At 35.0% G+C, this 24813-nt stretch overlaps 1 protein-coding gene and 1 pseudogene across 1 annotated transcript in view; one reads left to right on the top strand and one right to left on the bottom strand.

The window, feature by feature from the left end:
* Positions 1-24813, top strand: part of FUT9 (fucosyltransferase 9) — a 157155-nt gene that overhangs the window by 127476 nt on the left and 4866 nt on the right. The gene's annotated exons all lie outside the window — the stretch shown is intronic.
* On the bottom strand, positions 23289-23407 carry LOC112474697 (annotated as a pseudogene).

The following is a 24813-nucleotide window of genomic DNA, read 5'->3' as shown; positions in this document are numbered from 1 at the left end:
ATTATAGGTATGGTATTTTTTACCTCCTCTGGCTTCTTTCAAGATTTTTATCTCTGTCTTTGGTTTTCTATAGTTTAAAAATTATATGCCCAGGTGTAAAATTGTTGTTATTTATCCTACATGGTGTTCACTGAAATTCCAAACTCTGTGGTTTGGTTTCTATTATTAATTTTGGAAAATTCTTGACCATTGTTATTTTAAATATATCTTCTGCTCTATTTTCTCTTACTTCTTCATGTGGTAGTCTAATGTGTGTAGGTCATTCCTTTTTAAGATTGTCTTATAGTACTTGGATGTTCTGTCCTGGTTATTTTCATTATTGTTTCCCTTTGTATTTCAATTTGAGAAGTTTCTGTTGACAAATCTTTCAACTCACTGATTCTTTCCTTGGTCATGTCCATCAAAAGCACCTATAATAAAGCGAGGGAAGCAAGATTAGGTAGAGGAAGAAGGGGATCTGCTGTGCAGCCACTCCAGGGGGCTCATACGATCATAGGGAATTCTGGATATGGGATGGTCCTTCAAAGAGAGCACGTATTGAGGGAAGGGGGGCAGGCCTTAGTACTCTCACTTTGACAAAACAGTGAATCTAGAAACAAGTTTAGAAGAGGCACTCAGCTGTGGAGGGACTCAATTGTGAGTCAACAATAGCCAACAGTCCCTGCAATTAGGAAAGTGTGTGCCAATGTCCTAAAGGAGGAAGCTGAGCAGTGCTCCTCAGTGTCCAATATAGTGATCGACCAAGTAGTGAAAAACTGATCTGCTGGTGTGCAACTTAGTATTGCCTATGGAAATTTTGATGACTGTGTAGCAAATACTTTAAATTAAGCTGTACTTATCGTTTCAGTTGCATTTTAAATTCACCCTCATTAAATAAAATAATGTCATTATCATGGAGGATAGAGTTTTTGAGAATTCAGTGAAATAGTGTAAAAAAAAAAAAAAGGTACTCAGCATAGATATAAGCACATAGTAAGAACTCAATAAAAGCCAACTAAGTTAAATAAATGAAACAAAATCATAATTCTTAGAAAGTCATAGTTTCTTTTTTATTATTGCTGAGAGGGGAAGAGAGAGAGAGAGAGACTGGGTTTGTTTTGTTGTTGCTTGTGTGTTGTTTTTTTTTTTTTCTATTAAAGATTAGAATTAGACTTTTATCTCTCAGGAAACTTTATTATCATAGCACGCAATAATTTTAAAGTTAAACTGTTTATTCCTCTCTTTAGATTACAAATTGAAGAACGATTCTAAAAACTTTTTTACATGTTCAAATCTCTTTTTTAAATAATATTGGCCCTTTTAGTTCTTTTTTTTATTCAGTTAACATTGGTTAAGAACATTATACAAACTACCTGAAATTTGTAATCTAATATTTGTATCCACTATTGCATGCTCAGCACCAAATGTCTGGTTTCCTTCTGTTACCATATATTTGACCCTTTTACTCAATTCACCCTGTTCCCACACCCTCTGGTAACCACCATTCTATTGTCTTTTTCTATGAGTTTATTTTTGTTTTGTTAATTCATTTGTTGCTTTTTTGTTTTATATTCCACATATGAGTGAAATCTTATGGGTTTTTGTCCTTTTTCATCTGATTTTTTCACTTAGCATAGTATCCTCAAGGTCCATCCATGTTGTCAGAAATGGGAATATTTCATCTTTTCTTATGGCTGAGTAAGTTGTAGTATATATGTATACATATATATATAATGAAATACTACTCAACTCGCTTTTTTAATGCTGTTTATCAAATTTTTCTCCTTTGCTCTTAAAAATTATTTGATTTTGACTTGTTTGGGGAAATTCAAATCAACACTTTTTATTGTGTTGAGAAAAAGAAATTAATTTCTTACAGTATAGATGAGTGAGGGATTACTTTCTTTCTATCAGCCAAATAAATTTGGAATAAAGTTGAGTGATTTTTTTCCATTAGCCTGTGAAAAGGCTATTTATTTCCAATGTAATTAGAAAACAGGTAATTCTAACTTAATGAAATAAAACCAACCCTGAAAACAAATAGGACTCATTTGCAGTTCCAGCTAAATTAGATATTGAAAAATGCTTTCATTCTGATGTTTCATTCATAACTGTCTAATGAAATTACAAATATAATATTTCAAAGAACAAGGGTGAAAACTTTGATCAGAGAAGGAAATGTATGTGTATAGATAGCATCTTGAGAAGCTCAAACTCACTTTGCCATTTTAAGCGTTCTCTTATTTATAAGTCAATGATGTTAAATGATGCATGAAAATTGAGTTTCTACCTGAATTTCATGAAAATGCTAAGTTTCACAGGAATTGAGTATAAGTAGTTTAAAATGTGCACAGTAGGTCAAATTGATATTGCAATCCGTGAGAGCAGAAACTCAAGACTGCCTCTGGCAGCTGTTTAAAATAGGTTATAAATAAGATTTAACATTAACAGCAGGGATTTATACTAACCATAAACAGAAAACAACCCACATCAATACATTAAGGTCATGGACTACATTATATCAAAATTAAACTGTCCTTTTTTTTCTTTAAAAAAGAACAACCAGTTAAAACCAGTTAAAATAGAACAATTTTTTTCATATACATGCATGCATACATAAACACACATATACATACGTAAATACTTTTGAATAGGAATAAAATAAGAAAATATTATTACCGTCACGTAGAATCATTGCCTTATAGATTGAAAATAATGGTTTTCCCATAGTTTCTGTAGTAAGTTAATAGAAGTCCATCAAGTATGTAATGATCACAAAGAACTACTATCCTGGGATTAGAAGGAAATATATTTTCCTAGCTCTCCATACAGACAACATATTTAAAACCCTGGAGAATGGGGCATTTGGGGATAGTGATACAAGTCAAGTAAAAACTTTAAAAAACAAAAAAAAAAGCCAGGTTTTTATAAAACTCTCTCAATTTCTCTAATCACTCAGCCTTGATTTAGAACATAAATTAATTAACAGTCTACTGTTTTGGGTTCCTCCTTTATTCCTTTTTTTTTTTTCTCCTAAATCCCCACTTCTTTAGCTTCAGTCTTGAAAGCAAGGCCTGAGACTTGATTGCTAGAAATTTTGAGGAGCCTGTGATCCTGAGAAATACAAACACAAAACAAGACAAATGAAAAAGGAAAGATACAAAAGTATTATCAAGTTGGCCACCAAACGGGTGACTGACACTCAAACCCATGGCATATTCTGAGGAGCCTCACAAAATATATCAGAGCCATCTGACTGGGGGATAAAAGACAAAAGCATTTTTTTTAAATCAGTTCCCACCCTTGTTTAGACAAGGCTGATCCTTAGATATTAACAGCCCAGCACTTCCGAATGCTCTGCAAGGTCCCAAGAATGTCCCACACTCAGTGTGTCACAAAAATAAAGCAGTTGGTGCTTGGCACATGACCCAAAGAAAGGCACCTTTGGATCACAACTGCCATAGCTGGTGGAGGGCTGGCTGGAGATGGTCGCCTCCCAGAAGCTGAGATCAGAGTGCCAGGTGGGGTCCAGAGCATGGTAAGGTGGGCATAAGAGCGGTCTGAGACGCCCATCTTCTTCCTCATGCAGTCTAGATTCTTTTAAGCTCCCCTTATAGTGTTTCTAGACACCTCATTCTTGTTGCCATTCTCCACTTCTCAAGATGACTTTGTCTCAGATGTATTATTTTTATAGAGCCTGGTAAAAATAAAAGAGACATTTTTAACTGCAATATTTTAAAGTTCTAAACAGCAGGGTTAAAGAGGGCCCATGAAGCAAAATTTTGAATCCCCTGATTCGAGAGCTCCCATCAATTCAAGAAATGCTCATTCTTGGTTTTTCCCCATTCATCCCAAATTAGGCAAGTGACCTGAAATACCATCCTGAGATCCTGTCCTGAAACACCTAGCAAAAATATTTTTTTCTAATACTTAAGAACATTTTTGGTTGACTCTCATTTTCAATTCTAAAGGTAGAAAATATTTCCTCTTATCATCAACCTGAGCTAATCGGAATGAAAGATTTCCTTTAACTTTTTTCTTGGAGACACTGTCATTTATGCCATATGCATTTATACATATGTGTGTGTGTGTGTGTGTGCGTGAAAATGTTTGTTTGTGATTGTGTATGCATCTGAATACAATTTTAAGCAATTATTTGGTCTCTGTATTTGGAAAACAACACTACGTTACTGAGACATGTTCAGCTTATTAAGTACACAACACCTGTAACCTTTCGCCCCCTTTTTTGAAGATTAGAGTCTGAACAGTGTGGTTTTCTGCACCATAGTACCAATTAGAGATTGCTGCCAAAAGTCAAGACAAGAAAAAAAGGAACCTTATTACTGAAAAAAAAGAAAAAGAACAATCATTGAAAGTTTAAGACTGAGAACTGACAACAGCTAAGAAACAGATTTAAATCATTAAACCAAGGATAAAGTTTCTGGGATACATCTGTAAATGTGCTTGATGTGAACAGTTTCAAATACTTTATTCTTATTTAACATACATTTACTTTTATTAGGTGCTTTTACCAAGGTGCTGCTGGTATTACCCTCAGAGGCATTCTTTTCTTTCCACAAAACCTGTTTTAGAGGTAGAAAATCTAATGAGTAAGCTATAATTTCAGGGTCAAGTGTCAAATGCTGGTAGAACTTCACCAAGCCTCAAAATTCTTATTTTGTCAATATCATTTGTCCAAAAGGATTATCACTCTTCAGGATAAAATAAAGAGACACAATTCTCATTCTTGAAGTATTAACTGTATATTCTGAGGACATAAGAGAGCCATTTACAAACTTATTGGAAATGAGAGGTTTGAATTTGGACTAGTGGAGAGGGATAGGAAATGCATTCTTGTAGGGAGTAATACATGAATAGTTCCACGAGACACATAGCAGTCTGTTCAGTCATATTGGCATTTTTCTATTTTCTTTAATTCCTTTCCATTGCTTTTTCTCCAGATTACTGAAGGCTGGCTCCCATTTGTCATTTAAGTCTCCCTTAAATATCCTTTATCATCTAATTTGTGTAGACACTAGTCACTCTCTAGTACTATATTTTATTTTCTTCAAATAACTTGCCTTAACTGACATTGTCTTCTTTATCTGCCATCCCCCACTAAAATATTAGCTGCATGAGAGAAAAGAACTTGTCTATCTTCTTTACCTGCTATATCAAGAGCAACTTGAATGGTGCTCAACATGAAGTTGATTACAAATCATATTTACTGAATGAATTGATGAATGTACATAAAACCACATGACCTTACTTCTTTCTTGGTAGGAAGTAGGACTTGAGCATGTCTTTTTTCAATGTCTTTATGTTCACTAGTAGTTTCCTTGACTATGTTCTTGCTTCATTTAAAGTCTATTCAATAAAAGCAAAAGAAAAAATTGGTGACTATTTTATGAGAGACAATATTCTTGCATCTGTCTTATAAAGGTATGAATTTGGTAAGATGAAACACCTGGTCTTTTATATTTACAATATGATAATTAACATATATTATGGACATTTTAAAAAATCTTACAGATTTTCTTTTGTTTTCTCTAATACTCTATGTTTCATGAGATCTAAAAGTTTTTAAATAAATATGATGCCACATTGTTGCCATTAAAAATTTCTTTTAAGACCATTTGCATAACAAAGTAGTTAATAATTTGTTTGGTGTTGGTTGTTTAGTTTTTCTAAAGAGAAATCTGGAATTTTATTATGTGATTCAAAACTAAGAGAAACACAAGAAATGTTTATTAGGACTTCTAAAATAAGTAATTTTCCTCACTGATTGAGACAAGAAATATGAAATTCTATGGCCCAGTAATTCTTTCACTTGCTTTTGAAGTCACAGGCCACTACTTGCACCCCCTTAAAGATACAAAAACATTAAAGATTGAAGTAAAAGAGCTATGATTGAATATAATTCACTACTCCATGAAACAATTCAAATTAATGTCCTAACAATCACAGTTTTGTATTTAAAGAGCACACATTATTATGAAAAGATGTTAAGGAACCTTGGATTACTAATAAAGAAAGGATAGCTGAGGACCGTTAACTGTTTTTAAGAATATAAAAAGCTCTGTAAAAAGGTCGACCAACTGTTTTCCATCTACATGGAGACAAGACCAAATTAAATATTTGCAAATTACAACAAAAAAAAGATGTAAATTATACCTAAAAGGCTTTTTCACTGGAGAAGCCCATTGACATAGAACAGTTATCCTCTACTAGTTAAGTATTGAATATTTGGAGGCATAGGTTAAACAAGATAGTATTTTCTAGGTTTTTTTCTCCTGTCAAGAAACAGACACAAGTCTCCTCAAATAAATGAGGCTGACAACTACCACAATAACAAGATACACATACACTTTATAATTCTATTTTCCCTTTTGACCATAACATTTTATTTGGAACCCAGAAAAAAAAATGATAAGGTGAACACAGGAAGTACAACTAGGTTAAAGAGGTTGAAGAAGATGGAAATAAATGGGGAAGATAAGATGAATTCATAGAAAGTGACCTGTGAATAAAGAAAACCAAGACTTCTATGTGGACTAGGACTGAAGTCCTGGACAAATTATCTATAAAACACCCCAAACAAAAGCTCCTTGAAATTAGATGCAAGTCATTTCATATGTGTTGTTTTTTCTTTTCCCTTTTTTATTTCTTTGTTTCTTTCTTTTTTAATTATGAGAAATGTTTATTCCAATGGTATTGTTGACTCCAAAATGTTTCAGGCTCTTACTCTAAACATTGCCCTGGACTAATTAATTGTGTTGCTATGGAAATCATGACTATCTTAACGTTAGGAGTTAGCTGCTGGATTGCAGGACTTCCTTCTTAAAGTTGGAGTGAAAAAGAAATGTCTCAATAAAGAGTCAAGACTATTGCAGTGACTATTTAAAGCTAAAGGAATGCCCTTTTGGCTCCAACTTCCTTGAGGCTATAGTTTAGGAGATAAATCTTGAAGCTCATCAAAACGAAAGAACCAGTGTGTCTCTGAGGCCATGGCTTCTTCGCCTTCTCGGCTATTATTCTCAGCTCTGCCTCTAATGAATAAAGTCAAGGTACTGTGTCTTTTTTTCTTCTTTGCTCCACTCCCACCTATCTCAACTAAATGTGTCCCTAATAATACATTGTCTGCTAAGAATTATATAGAAATATGGTCACTTTGAAAGAAGCAGAGAAAATTAGTATATATTCAGTCATCAGTATTGTACCTACTCTGTAGCTAGCAGTGAGTTATTTATGTATAGATATCATGGTCACCTAGTTTAATGTAGATTTAACTAGCAATAAAGAGATAATGTAGAGTTTGATGCTTAAAACTATTCTAGCTTTCCCCCTGAGCCATCGAATATCAGTAAAAATAAATAAATAAATAGATAGATAGACAGACAGATAGATAGATAGATAGATAGATAGATAGATAGATAGATAGATAGATAAATGCACATCAACGTTTTAAACTAAGTTCTACCTGATGCCTTAAATCAGGGGTTGCAAACTTTTTCTGTACAAGACTAGATAGTAAATATTTTAGCCTCTATGGGTTGTGCAGTCTCTCTTGCAACTACTCAATTCTATCATTGTAACACAAAAGCTACCACAGACAATACATTAGTGAATGGTGTGGCTATTTTCCAGTAAAAATTTTATTTACGAAAACAGGTAATGGCTAGATTTGACCACCAGGAACATAGTTTACCAACCCCTGATTGAAACAGTTGGAATTGTTTTTATTCTCTCAGATATGCTCTCCTGTCTCCTTTCTCCAAACCCCAGATAAAGCCCAAAAGAAAGAGGAGAAGCATTTCCTGTCTGATAGCTTTCAGTCTCAGGGCCATACTTCTTGCCTACCTGCTTCTGGCTTGCTCTACTGGTTTAAGTTTGAGGCTAAGTGTGATCTGCAACTTCCCAATAAGGACACTCAGTGGAGCTGCCTGGCTGCCATGTATTACCCTCAGTTACTCTGGTGCTATGACCTTTCAAGGGACTGGCTGTGTGTGCCACTCAGTGTCAGGCCAGGCAGTCAGTGTTGCTGGAACAAAAGGAGTCCGTCTGCCTGTGAGCATCGGAATCAAAGAAAAGATACATGCAGGTTTTGCAGCAAAGAAAGTTAAAATCTAGTTTAGACATTTGCAAGTGCCAGAGATAGATGTGAGCTAATGCTCTCAACAACCTGTCCCTCCTCTTCTCAGGTGTCTCAGGAGTACAGATTACATAGGAAAAAAATCAATCATGGAAACTAAGGGAGTTAGTTGGGGGTGTGGGTGCTACTGATTGGACGATTGGATGGGGCTGGGGTAATTGATCATTGTGTCTGTTTCTGGAATCAGCCTGGCGCCATCCTGACTGGTCCCATGGCTGGTGTGGTCGTTCTGCGTGGATGGTCCTGGGGCTCAAACACATCTAAGACTAAGATGTTATCCTTAGTGTGACCAAAACTTATTGTCCTCATGACTGTAGCCCTGAGAGGCTCAATAAATCTTATGTCCTAAGGCTTAACGATTAAAGGAACAGGCCTACGGAAGTAAAGGGAGAGAGGGTGGAAAAAGCAAGTGAGTCACAGTGCCATTATTTGGGCAAGACCAGCTCGATCAATTTTGATCATTGTATTTGGTTCCGGAATCAGCCTGGCGCCATCCAGTCTGGTCCCGTGGCCCATGGGATTGTTCTGCCTTGATGAGCCTGGAGTTGAAACACATTTAATCTAAGATGTTATCTTTAGTGTAACCGAAACTTACTATCTTCATGATTATAGACCTGAGGCTTGATAAATCTTATGTCCTAAGGCTTAATGATTAAAGGAGCAGGCATGCAGAGGTAAAGGGAGAGAGGGTTGGAAAAAGCGAGTGAGTCACAGTGCCATTATCTGGGCAAAACTAGATTGAATCAGAAAAAAATACCTGCATTAAGGAGATGAAATAACTTGAAACCTATTTAATTTTATTAACCAATGTCATCCCAATGATTTTAATAACAAAAAAATGAAATGAATGTCTATGTGCAGTTAGATTTCCAGGTTTGCAGAGCTGAATCATGGCATTCCCCTCAGGCAACCTGCCCAGCCACATCTACATCCCACCCATACCGTATGTGAAAAAGGGCAGCCTGGGAAAGCTGTACCTTAAGATCTCAGGTGTTTGACTACACTGGCCAAGTAGACTTTGAGGGCTTCTATGATTTTTAAGAGGCCTCCTTGCTTTCCTCTGTTTTTAAGAGTACCCTTAATTATCTCACCTCACCCCGCCTTAGACCAAAGCCTAGAGAGCTTCCCTCAACCTTAGACATTGCTATGTGAAAAAAGGAATAAAGGTATTTGAGTTTTCATCTTGCACTACATGTCAGAAACTGAAAACTATATTCTCCTTTCACTTTTTATTTCTTCTTGAATAAATCCTAATTTACCCAGCCCACCTCTATGATAGATTAGATAGACAGGCCACTAGGATACAGGTCATGCACTGAGAAAGTTCAAAAAGGAAAATGTGTACATGGTTTCAGACTATTACTCTGTTATATGTTACACCCACCCTTCTAGGGTAGGGGTTGGTATTCCGGTTTGGAATAGAAGCCAAAATCTATGATTGGAAGTTCCTGTTGTGTCACTAAATGTGTAGTATTAGTAATAATTTAACTGAAGTATCTATTTCATAATTCTTTCAAGCTATTAAATCAGATTAGATGATCACAAAAACACCTCTCAGCTAAAAAATGGTCTTAATTAGTTTCTATTATCACCAACACAAATGCTCAAAAACCTCTTCATCTTTAGTCAATATAAGACTTGCAAATACTTCCATTGTCAACCACCTGACAATCATTAATTAAGGAACTCTAACTCTAGGCTTTGAATAATGCCATCATTTTTAGAAATAATTACTAATGAATCTCAGTTCTTCATTTGATTGACTATTTAACTGAAATATAAATGAAAGCAATATGAACTATAATACCTAAGGGTCTCCTAGCCCTTTCAGTATATTAATCATTTAATATAATAAACACAATTAAAATGCATCAATATCCCTTCTCACTGCTGCATGTGAGTAGGCTTTTGAACTATACGTATGTTTGCTTCACATCAGTCTCTACTGTTAGTAATTCATAAAATCACATGGTGAAAAAAATACTATATTCTTTTGCTTTAAGGATCTTACTTATGTTTAGATTTCACACAGTTGCCATCTACAAACAAACAACCAAAAAGTTTTTCACTTTCCCTAGCTTTGGGATTTTTAAAGGATTTGGGTTTTACTTCATAACACAAGACTCAGAAACCTCTCTTAAAGCATTTGAAATTTCCAGATATTGGGAGTTTGAATATTGTCACTCCATATTGCATTTGACCATAGAAAATTTTTCCTTCTCCATCCCAACAAAGAGAGAAAGAAAGAAATGGGGTCAGAATGTTTTTTTAAACTTTCATTCATACATTTCTTTATTCATCTACTCAATTAGTAGATATTTATTGCTTCCTGTGTACCAAAAACTGCTAGATAGCTAGAATAGAAAGTCAAAATGAGTTTGGTTCATGCCTCCATGGAGCTTAGGGTCTAAATGGGATAGAATACAGGCAAATTAATTATGTCTCATTGTAATGCAAGGGCATGTGAAAGAGATGCATAGCAGCTATGGGAGGGAGCACAGAAGAAGAAATTCTTAAGATAAAATTTTTTAATGTTATATGTTATTCAATGGTATTTGTATATTACCTTACCTTTTTTTTTTTTTTTAACTTATGAGTACTTTAAGGGAGCTTACTTGAATCCATTGTAATGTCTATTTATAACACTATTTATAACACTATTTATTCCTGTCACATAAACACAGGAACTTAAAAATATTTAATGAGCATTTGTTATATGGAAAACTTTGGGTCAGTTAGTTTGCCATCTGTGAGGAAAAAAAATGGAATTTCAGTATACAAGAATAATGAAAATTAAAATGAATGAAAAATCACTATTCCAAAAGAGAACACCTGGAAAATATGTTTTCAGAAACTGAAGGTCAAGGAGGGGCAAAGCACATCAGAAGAAATGAGTTTCTTAATCTCATAGAGCCAGATTTGCCTAATGAGAATATAGCTTATGACAAAATAATTGTCCAGTAATTACTCTAAAAGATGAAACAAAATCAAAATTAAAATAGAGCAAATTGCCTTTTGTATTGTGGCCAATGACAAGTAGTGTACTTTCACGCTGCAAAATACTACTTTCTTTCTGTGAGAGGTGACAGATTGCTCGGAGGTTAAGTGACTAGGTTACCCCATGTAAAATCTCCTGCAACCCTGGCCCTTAGCAGAGGTACAAAGTTTATTATTGCTACTGCTATGCGTGGCAATTTCATATTCAGTAATTAAAAATATGTTAAGCCATGCACATGTATGTGTAGCAAATATTACAGTTTATAACTACTGAGTGTTTGCTCTATGCCAGAGATCATTCTGGGTAATTTATATGTATCAATTTATTTTACATGCACAAATCTAGCACATAAGTGTTCTTATCATTCTTTATATGAATAACTGAGACATGGAGAGGTTGAGGATGTTGCCTGAAAATTTCGCATAAAGCCAGAGGCAGATCCTGGATAGGAAATCAGGGACGTTAGGTCCAGAGCAGGTGTTCTCAGTGACAGAACAATGTGCCATGTGTCCTACATAGTCCAGAAGTCAGAGAATTTTATTTTATTTTATTTTTTTACATTTTTTTGAGAACACGATCTAGCACTTATTTCACATAGTATAAAAGTAAAAACAAGTTTGAGTCATAGATGAACCCATAATGAGGGAAGCAGTTGTTACCCTTTTATCTACTATGTCTAGATACTTTTAAAATTAGAAAGAGACAAGTAGATGACATTGGAGACAACCCACTGGGCTCAGGCACCTAAAGGAAGACATTAAGGATGTGTTTCTCTGCTTTCCACGATCGGTAAAAAAGATTTTTTTAGTGCACCTAAAGATAATAAGCCACATTAAGATATACACATAAGAAATTGAATGTCATGTTAATTCATTCAGAAAGGAGAATATGACTTTTTGTTTATTTTATTCATGTAGAAATATTTATTGAACAATATCATAAAGTAAGTTCTATGAGAGACATTTGTAATATCAGGGTGTGGAAATGCAGAACACTTTGATAAGGAGGTATGTTAGTTAGCTAGGGCTGTCATATTAAAGTACTACCGACTGTATGGCTTAAACAGCAGAAATGTATTATCTCACAATTCTGGAGGCTAGAAGTTCAAGATGAAGGTGTCAGCAGGGTTGGTGTCCCGTGAGACCTCTCACCTTGGGTAGCAGATGACAACCTTCTCACATGAAAGAGCAAAACCTCTCTGATGTCTCTTATAAAGATCCTAATCCTATTATTAGGACCCCACCCTTATAACTTCATTTAATCTTAATTACTTCCTTAGAAATCCCATCTCCAAATACAGCCCGGAATCAGGGCGGATGGTTAAGGTTTCAACATGAATTGTTTTCGGAGGACATAAACATTCAGTCCAGAACAGGAGGTAATGGTGCATGAATAAATAAAAAAAAATTAGACTCAAGGAAAGTGACAAAAGAACAAAATCATGAGGGTTTTGTTGTGGCTTCATTGTTGTTATTTTTTTTTTAAGTATTATATTTAGCGAGATAATATATTTGAAAATCTTGATGCCATGGACAATTCAAGAAAAATGCAAACGATCAAAATTAACTCAGGTAATAGAAAAAAAGTACTTGGAAATGTTATCAAAGAACTAAAAAAGAGTGGGATCAGTATTAGTTTCAAACTCTCAAGAAAAGATAATCCTCATGCTTTAAAACCTTCTCCATAGAACTACTTGATGTATAAAATATGTATTAATAACAACAGATAGCGCTTATTTTGCACTTAAAATTTTTTTAGGAACAGTGTTATGTATGTATTAGTTCATCTAGCCCATTATGTAGATAGTCAAGCCTCAATACTAAAATTTAAGTAAAAGGGCCCCATAACAAAAAAACACATAGTCACTTCTGAGTATGTATGTAAAAATACCTAAATAAAATCACTAATTTGTACAGAAGAATAACGTTTTTTCAATAATTTAAGGAAGATTTAAATAATAAAATGACGCATTAAAGACCTGATGAGAAAAACCACAGGATATTCTTAGTAGAATAAGCATCTAATGAAAATAAATGAAAAAATAGACTCGGTAATAGATTAAAAGGTGGAATAGTAAGCAACTTCCTTAACATGAAAGCAGTCTCTCTATTTTACAAATAAAAATATGCCAAAGATGCTAACTACCATTTTTATTATTTAACATTATTCCAAAAATTCTAAGCCATTAAAAGTGTATTTTATGTATTGAGAACTAAAAAACATATATAACTTACATAGGATATGCATATATATCTTAAAGACTCAATGAACCCAACACAAAATTCTTAAAATTAATAGTTCTGTAGTATACCAATGAAATATAAAAATGCAAAAGCATCAGTTTTGCTCTATTTTAGAAATAATCAGAAGTTATGAGGAGGAAAAAAGATACTCTACAAAACAGCAGCAAGGACAACAAAAACATGAAATGCCTCAGAAAAAAATAAATATTCTATACATAAGACATCACCAACCTTTACTTTGGAATATGAACAAATTTAAAAGAACAATGTAGTATGTTTTCATTGAGAACAAATACTTTTGGTATGTCATTATTTTCAAATAATTTTAATAGACATGAAATATTTCTTCAAAATATTAACCTGATTATTTTCTTTTCAATATTGGCTTGATAAAAATAATTATAATGTTATCTGAAATAATAGGTTATATATAATCGAAGAAAACAATTATGACGGAAAAATTAATATAAACAATTTAAAACATGTTATAACACTATAATCAACAGCTAGATCAATGGGATAGAATAGATATCCTTGAAATAAACTCATACATACACCCAAAATTGTGTGATATATAAAGTATCATAAAACTATGTACGAAGGAAAGATTATGAAATAAATATTGCTAGGATGAATTGGCTACATATTTAAAAATATATTAAGTTGTTCTTTATAAAAATATGAAAATAATTTTAAAGAATTTGAAAGTCTAATATAAAACCAATTACAATTAAACCCTAGAATAGTATATTGATTTGACTGATTGTTAGTTGTGAAATGCTTTCTGAGTATAAACACATAGGGAAACAATGGGGGGAAAAGATATATACTTTTGAACACTCAAAATGCTAAAACAAAATCAAAAGACAATTTATAAAAAAACTTTGAAATAAACATATCGAAGAGAAATTATCATTAATAAGTATAATCTGATAAAAAAATTTCTTCAATTTAGTAAATTAAATAGTAAAAGCAATTTAGAAAATAGACAAATAGGCAGTCCATATACAAATAAATATGAATAGCCAACAAGTACAAACTTTCTTTACTAGTTATCAAATAAAGTAAATAAAGCAAAAACTCAAATTATATATTTTTTATCAAATTCACAAGAAGCCATATAACTTAAAATATAATACTCAGTTTGTCTAGATTCTTATAAAAAGAGTTCTTTCCTTTTTTAAGAAAAGATGAGTTCTTAACTTTTTTAAAAGGATATATAGCCTTGAAACTGTTCAAACTCTTTCATCTAATTTTCCCCTTTTTCTACATCAATCCTGAGGAGTTAATCAGAAATTGTCATATGAGACTCACTTCAATTGGAGATTATGCCAGTATCACTTTATCAATATTTTAATAATTCAATCAGTCAAGAGTCAGGGAGCAGTCTGCTACATCCTACTTGTCTCCATAAGTCCTCCTTTATTCATTATACATAGTGTCTGGCCCAGAATTATAAAAGCCCCTATGTCGCCTCACATAGTGGGGAGCATTTAAGTTATAAAACATTTCTATTTTATGCTTAAGAGAGTTGTGTGGCTTATGTGACATTCTCTAGGGAACCAGGCCGCATAAAACCACCCAAACTAGGTTTGTTTACAATCAGCCATCCTAAACCAAAAACATGTTCTTCAAAGTATTTCATGGATAAGAATTCTCTCTTCTGGCAGATATTATTAGTCTGTTGGTCTGTGGTCAAGTTATTATGTTTATAAGACCAGGTCACCTACTTTCTGCCCTCCCACTCCCCAGAAGCATATTCCTGGTAATCAGGAGGGGTCACAGACTAGCTGCTTTAATGCCTTCCTCCCCAACATTACTTTTACAGTAAAACTTTTCTGAAAGATAAAAAAATGAAAGAAAAAAAGAGACCACTCAAGTCATGGTGTTTACTATGAAGTGGAGAAAAGCAAGACCAATACCAGTTATAACAATTCATTATAGGAATCCAAGAAATAGGTGATACAAGCCTAAACAATGAAGTGACTGATGATAAAAGGAAAGAGGGAGTGAGATTTAATAAATGCTACAGCATTTTCATTGACTAAATGCAGTGATTGACTAGATGTTGAGTTAAGGGAGTAGAGGGAATAAATAATGATTTCCAGATGGAAGCTTGGAAAGATAGATGGATAATATGGCTATTTGCAGAGAGAGGGAGAACAGAGGGGAGCAATATTTGGGAAGGTTAATAGAAGATAAGAGAACTGATTATATTTAAATTCTAATAGAAAGCAACAATTAGAGACATAGAAATTGAAGATATAGAAAAACACAGGGAGAATAAATGGAATGAGGTCACTTTATTCATTTAGATTCCAGAATTATGCGGGGGATCAGCCTTTGATAGGAAGACAGTCATTTTTCCACTGTGGTGGGAGGGAAGTAAACAAGCATGTTCTCTTTTGCTCTAGTCTCTTTTGATGGCCTCCATTTTCTCTATCATAGTCACCAAATAGGCACTTTCTTTTGAGTATTCAACTACTTGATAAACTAAATATTTCAAAGATTATTTATTAGAAGTGAAATCAGAATGAGAATGTTAGATGACCCTTGAGGATGGGTCATTCAGGTTATCAAGAAAGATGCCAGTAGGGCCAGATTAATTAATACAATAGAAGTCCTCCAATCCATGGACTAGAGTATTCATATCTCTAAGATTAAGGGTTTTTTACTTCTGGGATGTTTTTACTCTCATTCTTCGATTTTTTACTTCTCAATTCCCCCTTTCCACTTTTCTTCTAATATCTTCTGTTAAGTATGTTAATCAGTTCATTTTCAGATTATTCAGTTGCAAGCTAATTAAACTTGTTTCTTTTCTGTAGTCTCTTTAGTCACACTTTTATCATATTGTCTCTTAGGCTATTGACTTCCTTGTGGCTCATCCTTTCTATTTTAGTTCTTACTGGCCTATTCTCTTATTATAGATTTAACTTAAAGTTTCAGAAGCTCCTCATTAACTACAGTGATGTGTTTTTATTTAATCCTAGTAAAACTGATGCTAATTAGTTTCACTTGAGTTCAAAAGATGATCAGCCTGCAAAATTTGGTCTGATCCAGAAACTGTTGTCATGGCAATGCCCCATCTAATATAGTGTTTACCGCTATAGATAGATAGTCTCTGTTTTCTTCCTGCAGCCTTCTTCGTTGTACCTGTTAACATCTTTTGATATGCATGATGCTGTTTTATTTCTTTTTTTATTTTTATTTATGTATTTGTTACTGAAAGAGCAAGAACTTCATGTTGAGAAAAAAGGTATAGAAAAGAGCTAAAGAAGATAGAGCAGATTATTTCCTGCGAATTCACTCCCTTGCCCTTAAAAAGGATTGAAGCCTTTACTGTTAGCAGACAGACCTCGGAAATTAAAGAAATGTTCTGGGAGAGATGAGGGATGGGAGTGTCTCAGCTGGATTTGGGATTCTAGGCCCACACATTCGCTGGGTAGGAGCAGAAGTGAGGCTGCATCAAAGGGATTCTCAGACTAGTGGTAGACAAAGGATGAAGAAGACAAAGAGTGAATGGAGACTGCTACTGCCAGATAGGTCTGGGGTCCATATAAAACTCCCACCATCTTTTACAGAAACAACCGAAGGACACCTTGAAGAAGAGAAGTTCAAACTCATAATGTGGTCATTAAAAGTATATGACTTTATACGGTAGTCTGATGAGATTCAGGAAATTTGGAATATAAAATTTATAAAGAAGGAATTCTTCCGGGTTTTCTTTTTTTATTTTTGCATTGATTATTTTTTTATTAATTTTTAAAATTTAGTTCAAGTATATAGTACATTGGTTAGACATCTATATATTTCATAAAACGCACCCTCACTCCCCTGACCCTGCACCTAGCTAACTGCATTCCTATGCTGTGCTCCCTATCCCCATGACTATCCATCAGCTACTAATTCGTACTTCTTTAGCCCTTCACCCCATTCTCCCAGACCAAATTCTCCCAGAGGAGAGGCAAATTCCCCTCTCCTCTGTCTGTCACCAAATTGTTCACTATATTTGTGAGTCTGTTTTTGATTAGTTCGTTTTTTTTATTCCTTAGATTCCATATATAAGTGAAATCATAAGTGTTTATCTTTCTCTGTCTAACTTAAACACCTTCTAGGTCCATCAAAGCAATATCTTTTTCTATCCCCTTCCTTTTCATATGTAGGGGTCTTGTATTCTATCCTTTCAGTCACTCTATCTTTAGATTGGAGCACTGAATTCTTTTCCATCTAAGGTACTTATTGGTAGGAATGTAGTTATTACCATTCTTTACTCTTGTTTTTGATACATGGTTTTTCTTCTTAAAGAAGTCTTGCCAACATTTCCTGTAATACTGGCTTATTTTTGTCTGGGAAGTTCTTTATCTGTCCTTCAATTCTAAATGATAGCTTTGCTGGATAAATTATTCTTGGTTGTATATCCTGGGTCTTCATGCTGTCAAATATTTTTTGCCAGGCCCTTCTGTCCTGAATAGTTTCTTTTGAGAAATCATCTGCCAGTCTTATGGGTGTTCCTTTGTATGTAATTATTTGTTTTTTCTCTTGCTGCTTTTAATATTCTTTCTTCGTATTTAATCTTTGGTGTTTTAATTATGATGTGTCTTGGTGTGGGCCTCTTTGGATCCCTAATTTTTGGAATTCTCTGAGCTTCCTGGGGTTTTATGTCCATTTCCTTCACCAGATTCAGGAAGTTTTCCATCATTATTTCTTCAAACAACTGTTCAACATCTTGGTTTTCTTCAGTTACTCCCATCAGAAAAATATTTGGAGCCTTAATAGTGTCCCACATGTTCCTTAAATTATTTTTATAGTCTTGGCATCTTTTTTCTTGCCATTCTGATTGAGTGTCCTGATTGGCTTTCCTGTCCTTTAGATAGGGCATGTGATCCTCTTCTTTATTCACTTTGTTTATTCCTTTGTTTATTTCATTTAATATACTTCTCATCACAGATAATGTGTTCTTCATTTCAGACTGGTTTCCTTTTATAATTTCCATTTCCATTTTTATGTTTCTTATCTCTTTGTAGAAGTTCTCTTTGAATTTATCTACATTTCCCAAAAGTTCATTGAGCATCTTTATAACCAGCGTTTTGAACTCTGCATCTGTTAGATTACTTGACTCCATTATATCTGAATCTCTGTTCTGTCATATGGTTTCTACTTCTTTGTCTTCTCATTTTGGCTGCCTTTCAGTGTATGTTTCTATGTACTAAGCAAAGCTCCTAAGTCTTCTGGTCTTATTAGTGTGGATTTGTGAAGTAGGTGTCCAGTGGCACAGTCCTGAGAGGGGTTCATCTGCAGGCTAAACTTAGCCCAAGCCTCTACCCTTCCAGGGCCACCTGTTAAGATTCAGCAAACAATCTACTGATGCTGTGCTTATAGTTGCCTCAAAAGGTCACACCAGAAACCGAGGCTGCCTCCAGTATAAGTCTCAGCAAGGAGCACCTGATTCACTGAGGATACACCTGGATGTGGCTTAGGTGGCACCTTGAGTTGGTGAGGTGGGTTTTCACGAAATCCTCTGGGCGGAGCAACCTCTGTCATCCAGTTTGATGACCTCAGGGCTATGGCGGTGCTGTGTCCCTACACTGGGAGAGGGGAGGGCTCAACAGGGAACAATGGATACCGCCGGCACTTTTGTACAGAGCGAGTCTCGCTTTGACCCTCACTCCAACAATGTCTCTCTGTAACTCCCTGGTGCTCTCTGCACACAGCAGAATCGGCACTGGTGCTCAGAGCGAGCAGGTCCGTTACAGCGAAAAATCTACTCCTGAACACGGCCCCTTTAAGAGGCTTCTGCCACTGCTGCAGCCTCGTCTCACTCAGCCGCTGGGGACCAGCCAGCCCCACGTCCTTGCCCCATCCTACCTTCTGCTATTGCAAGGTGTTTTCTGGGACTTTTCCCTAGTTGTATGGCTTGTTCCTCTAGATCCAAGGCGAGTTTTACTTGCTGCTGCTCCTTGTTTCCATCACAACTTTGATTTGGTCACCAGAAGGGTGAACAGAGCCTCTATCATCTACGTCATTTTTTTTTTTTTCACCGTCAGAATTCTTGTTTTAAGTAATGTTTAAAATAAATACATGTAACTCCTTTAAAAACATTAACTGATGGCATTGTGTGGACACACTCTGGAATATAACTGAAATTTTATTTAAATTAGTTCTTTTCCCTATGTTTCTTGTTTTGGGGCAACCTGGCTCTTTGAAGTTAGTTAATTTTTAAAGCTGACTCAACAAAGCAGCACATACGTAAGTCACCTAAAAGCAGGTGTGCCTAGAAAGAATACAACTACCAGAGAGGCCTTGGATTAGCAATTGCAAACATGTCAATTATCTTTGATTTTCTTTGACTTGCTTTAGGAACACCCTAATAATAAAACAAAGCTAGGCTCCTCCCTATTCTGATTCACCTCTCTAGACTTTCTTGAGGGCAGTGGAAAAATTATCTAAAACTTGTAATATTCTGAACCCAGTGTTCCTGGCCACTGGTTTCCAGAATAAGAGCATGGAGGAAGTATTGGTGATTTGAAATGAAAAATGGCTCCAGAGAATTATATGTCATAAAAGAAACATTTCTAACAAGATCCAGGGTGATGCTGGTGCTAATCCTTTCAGTCTGGGGAACACACCTATTGAGAACCACTGGTCCACTGTGTTATGAAAGAATTGAAAGGATTGAAAGTGAGTGGCAGGTGGACCGTTTAAAAAGCAATGTAACAGTCTGTACAAGAGGTGATAGAAGTATAACCTAGGGAAATGGAGAGACATCGACTCATCTAAGAAATATTTAGGAGGCAAAATTGTCAGAATTTGGTGCTGGGTCGGGTATGGTTTTGAAGGACAGAGAGATATCAAGAAGAATCCACTGGGTCAATTGCTCTACTTGGTATGTGAAAAGAAGGAAGTCTCATCTTCAGAGCCAGGAACAAACACATAGCAATATATCTTGTCAACATAAGAGGGTTTTTGTTGTTGTTGTTGTTGTTGTTTGTTTGTTTGTTTGTTTTTTTAAGGCTACCTTGACTTTCATTGACTGGTTGCTATGGGCTAAAACCTGGCAATAATCATAGTAAGCACTAGCGCTGACAGTCAAATTATGAAAGCCTGTTGGCCTCCAGGGCAGCCAGAAAGCATGTTTTAGGAAAATGCCAGAAAAGCATTCTTTGGCCCTGTCAGTGTTATTCCCTATGCACAGGTGGCACTTGGGCCAAGTTACCCTTGGGCTCAGTGTCAGATCTAATTGTTCAATCCTCAGCTGAAGCCCAGAAATAGAGTTTCTAATGTAAATAAAGACAGTGATTAAGAACTAGTGATTACAAATAGAGAGAGAGAAGAGAGAAGATTAAAGATCAAACTAAAAAAGGTTAATCCTGAATTGAAAAGAAAATTTCAAAGACAGAGAATGTAAAAACTGCCCAAGATAAAGAAGTCCATAGTGCAGGAAAAGTGGCAGTTGGCAGCTTGCACACCAAAGGAAACAAAGGTTTGAGACAAAAAAAGAAAGAGAGAGAGAGAGAGAGAGTTTTTTAAACATTTTAGTGGTAATATCTCTAAAGACGAAACCACTGCAGAAATAAACCAGGGAATTCAAACATGTGCCAGAGTATGTTCTGAGGAATATTCAAGAAAAGGAATGGTGACCAAAACTGGCCCAAAATTTTGTTATCAGCTTCTCCATTGTTCAGAAAAAGTAAAACTGAGGCTTACCACTGGAAATATCAGAGATCATATCCAAAGGTTTTTGAAAAAGGTTCACAAACACAAATTCGATAGCATTCCAGACATCAATCAGTGACTTCTTGCCAAAAAGTAAATGGCATCTCTCCCAAAGGTAGGAGACATTTGGCTCAGGATCTAATGGGAGAATTATGGGAACTCAGAGCAAAAATACTCAGGAGAACAGTTCATTGGAATATGGGGTGTCAAGGAATTCTTTGAAAATGAAGGGATGAATATATAAAATTTTATATTACTTTGAGGCAGAACATAAATTGATGCATAGTATAGCAATTGGAAGGGTTATATTTTTATTCTTGTAAATGATCTTAGTATAAAAATCGTAGGGAAAAGTAAAAGCAAAATAAAACGATAAAAGGAAACAACCTCCCCCCCAAAAAATAAATAAAACTGGGCAACTTAAATTACATTTTGCAGAAGACTTTTGCAGAATCCCATCCTAATATCATGGCACTGAATACCACGATAATTATATGGGGAACAAACTGGTCTCTGAGCTTGCCTGAACAGATTACTAATAGTTCAGTTAGACACTACTTACCACCAAATCCCTAAATTCTGGGTGGAGTCTATGGTTTAACATATAGAGATTTGAGAATTTAGATATAGTTTATTTTTAATCCAGATAATTATGGACATATTTGAAAGATTCAAATTATATGTTTCATATCCTGCAGGAAGAAAGTAAGGAGGAGGGGAAATAATCAGATGATGATGATGATTATTATTATTATTACTAATTATCATCATTATTATTGCTTAATTAGGGTTTTAGGGGAATTTATTGATTTCGAGCAATAAAAACAATTATAACTAAAGTAAACAAAAAGGAAATTATTGCAAGTTGATGGAGTATCCCTTGGAACTGAGAGAATACCAGAAGAATCAAGCCCCAGAAGGCAAGAGTCCAAGGAGCAACTTGAACCAGTTAGCAGAGTTTACAAAATTTTCTTCTCAGAGAACCTTGCTATGATGAATCAGCCCCAACATTTTTCCCTCTTGGCCCTTCCACTCAAGTTTCAAATTCCTAGAGAGAGTTTCAATGATCTGGCTTTCATCCTCAACATTGGGTTAGAAAAGGGAGAGACAGCCTTCTCTACAGTTCCAAATATTGCACACAAGAGAGGAGAGATAATGTCCCACTAGGAAATTGGGGTGCTATTATCAGAAGGAGAGTGATTGTCAGGCAGTAAAAACCAACATACATCTGCTAAAGTACAATATGCTTATAGAGTAACCTTTTATAAAATGGTTGATTACATTGAATTATTGAAAGACCCTACTTATATTTATTATAAGTGTATGATTACATATTTTATACAGAAATTATTAATAATGAGTTTTGAACTTATAAGAGATTCATATGTGTGTGGTTAGAAATGGTAATAATTTGCCTACAAATCAGAAGGTATCTATTACTTCAAGAGTTTTAGCTGTGATAAGAACTCTGATTCTAGACTATTTACAGGGAATAATATAGTCACAAATAATTTACAAAGTACATTCTATGGTCCAGGCACTATCAGAAACACTTTACAGATTTTATTTAACAGGGAAAAAGTCATGATGTGACTATGTGTGGCAAATTTTTTTAACTATCTCTTAACTTTAGTCCACCTATCTGTCAGTGATTCATTTCTGTTCTTTAGAGATGGTCTGAGTTGATCTGAATATCTCAAATGGATCCGAAGTTCTGTTCAAATGGTCTATGACCTTTGCACATTTTCACCAAGGATCAAAAGTCTCACCTTATCAGGAATGGTTGACTTTGCACCCACACAACAATTAGAGAATAAGGGTACCACACAGCAATTGTCAAACACGTTGACCCAAGAACTTCTAAGGGCATAATGGAAAATTTTTTCAACCCTATATGCCTGCTAGTGTGAGACACAGAGGTGCATTGAAGAAATAGGTGGTAGCTGCAATCTAGGATTAAAGTCCCAAGTGGCAAGTTACAATCACAAGTGTCCTGTTCTATCTTATAGTTTTAAGCAAGTATGAATTGTGTTCTACAGTATACCCTTTTGTTTGTTTGTTTGTTTGTTTGTTTAGTCAGCTTTTTCTTGTTTTCTTTTTTTTTAACTTTTTTTGGCGAGACAACTCTTGGTTGACCTCACAGATTGCAAGGACCTTGTCAGCTTACAAACCCTTTTTTTTTTTTTTTTTTTTAAACTTTTTATGCCTGTAGCACCTGGTCTTCCTAAGTGGTCTCTCATCCAAGTACTAACCAGGCCCAACCCTGCTTAGCTTCTGAGATCAGACGGGATCAGGCTTGTTCAGGGTAGCATGGCCGTAGACTTTTTTTTAAATTTAAAATAAGGATTCAACACACGCGCATGCGCGCTCTCCCTCTTTCCTCCCCTTCTCTCTCTCTCTCTCTCTCTCTCTCTCTCTCTCTCTCTCTCTCTCTCTCTCTCTCTCTCTCTTTCTCTCAGTAGAATTATCATTCTTTGAAGAAGCCTCCTGTTCTCCTTGGTTTCATATTTCTCTCCCTAATACCTTGAAGAGTATTTATGGTTTGAGAACTCTAAGTCAAATCTTTTCTAATCAAAACTCTCTTCTATTCTTTAACATTCAGTAGGGTATTCTTAAAGTATGACTGAAGGTCATCTATTAATGAAAAACAGAATCATATATGTATCAAGTCTTATTAAGTAGTACTTTTACTAAAGATTCTGTTATTTTTGATGCTAACGTCTTTAACTTACATTCTTTTCTAGTACTTGAAACTATTAAAATTAATTAAAAAGTTTTAATTATATTATTTACTGTTACAATTTGCTTTATGCTATACATCCATTGCTGTTACTGGTGAGAGCTATAATAACACTGATCTGAGTGCTTTTATCGATTAATAGTTCAAGACATGTTGAGTATCTAACTGAATTTTAGTTATGAGGAATAGGTGAAAAGTTCCTATCAAGGGGATGTCAATTTGGCTTCTAGAGGCAAACTTTTCCGACTAACTGCTACTACTATTTAGTAATTGATCCTGATAGCAGTGAAAAGTTAAGAGGAGAAGATGTGCAGAGCCTAAACAAAAAGAACCCCTCAAGTGATACAAAATGTCCAGGAAACAGGAAAACGGAATGGCACACAGTGGTAGGAACATTGTTTCAACCTAGTGACGAATTCTCTCTCATTTGGCCAAAAAAAGAGGCATAGAACTTAAATGTACTAGATAGATGCCAACTTTGAGACTTGACAGAGAGGCAAACTGGGAGATTTTGCTCATCTAGTGGTAAGAATACCTGTATGTCAATTTTAATGGTAGTTATTTTATAGAGGGATATATGTTAAGTGCCCAGAGAAAGCAACTAAGTATATATTCATTCATTTACATTTGGTTCATTTTTGTTTAATTAGTTACCAAGCATTTTACCTTAAACATAGCTGGGACTCAAATAATCCATCCACTCATTCATGCAACATATACAGTATTTATTAAGCAGTTACTTTATTCTAGTGATGGAGGATATAGCAGTGATGAAACACAGCCTGCATGGAGCTTACATTCAGCTCTCTCCAAGATGATTGCAATCTCTGGCTGAGAAATCAGTGAATATAAAATGTAGTTGTCAAGTGCCCAGACTCTGGAGCCAGGTAGCCTTGGTTTGAAAGTGTGCTCTGCCACTTTCTAACTGTGCGATCTTGATCAAGTTTCTTAACCATTTTGGAACCCAGATTTCTTATCGATAAAACGG

Source organism: Pteropus alecto, unplaced genomic scaffold, assembly GCF_000325575.1.
Source record: "Pteropus alecto unplaced genomic scaffold, ASM32557v1 scaffold7, whole genome shotgun sequence".
In the NCBI taxonomy this organism is placed as follows: domain Eukaryota; kingdom Metazoa; phylum Chordata; class Mammalia; order Chiroptera; family Pteropodidae; genus Pteropus; species Pteropus alecto.
This window is presented reverse-complemented; position numbering and strand designations above follow the sequence as displayed.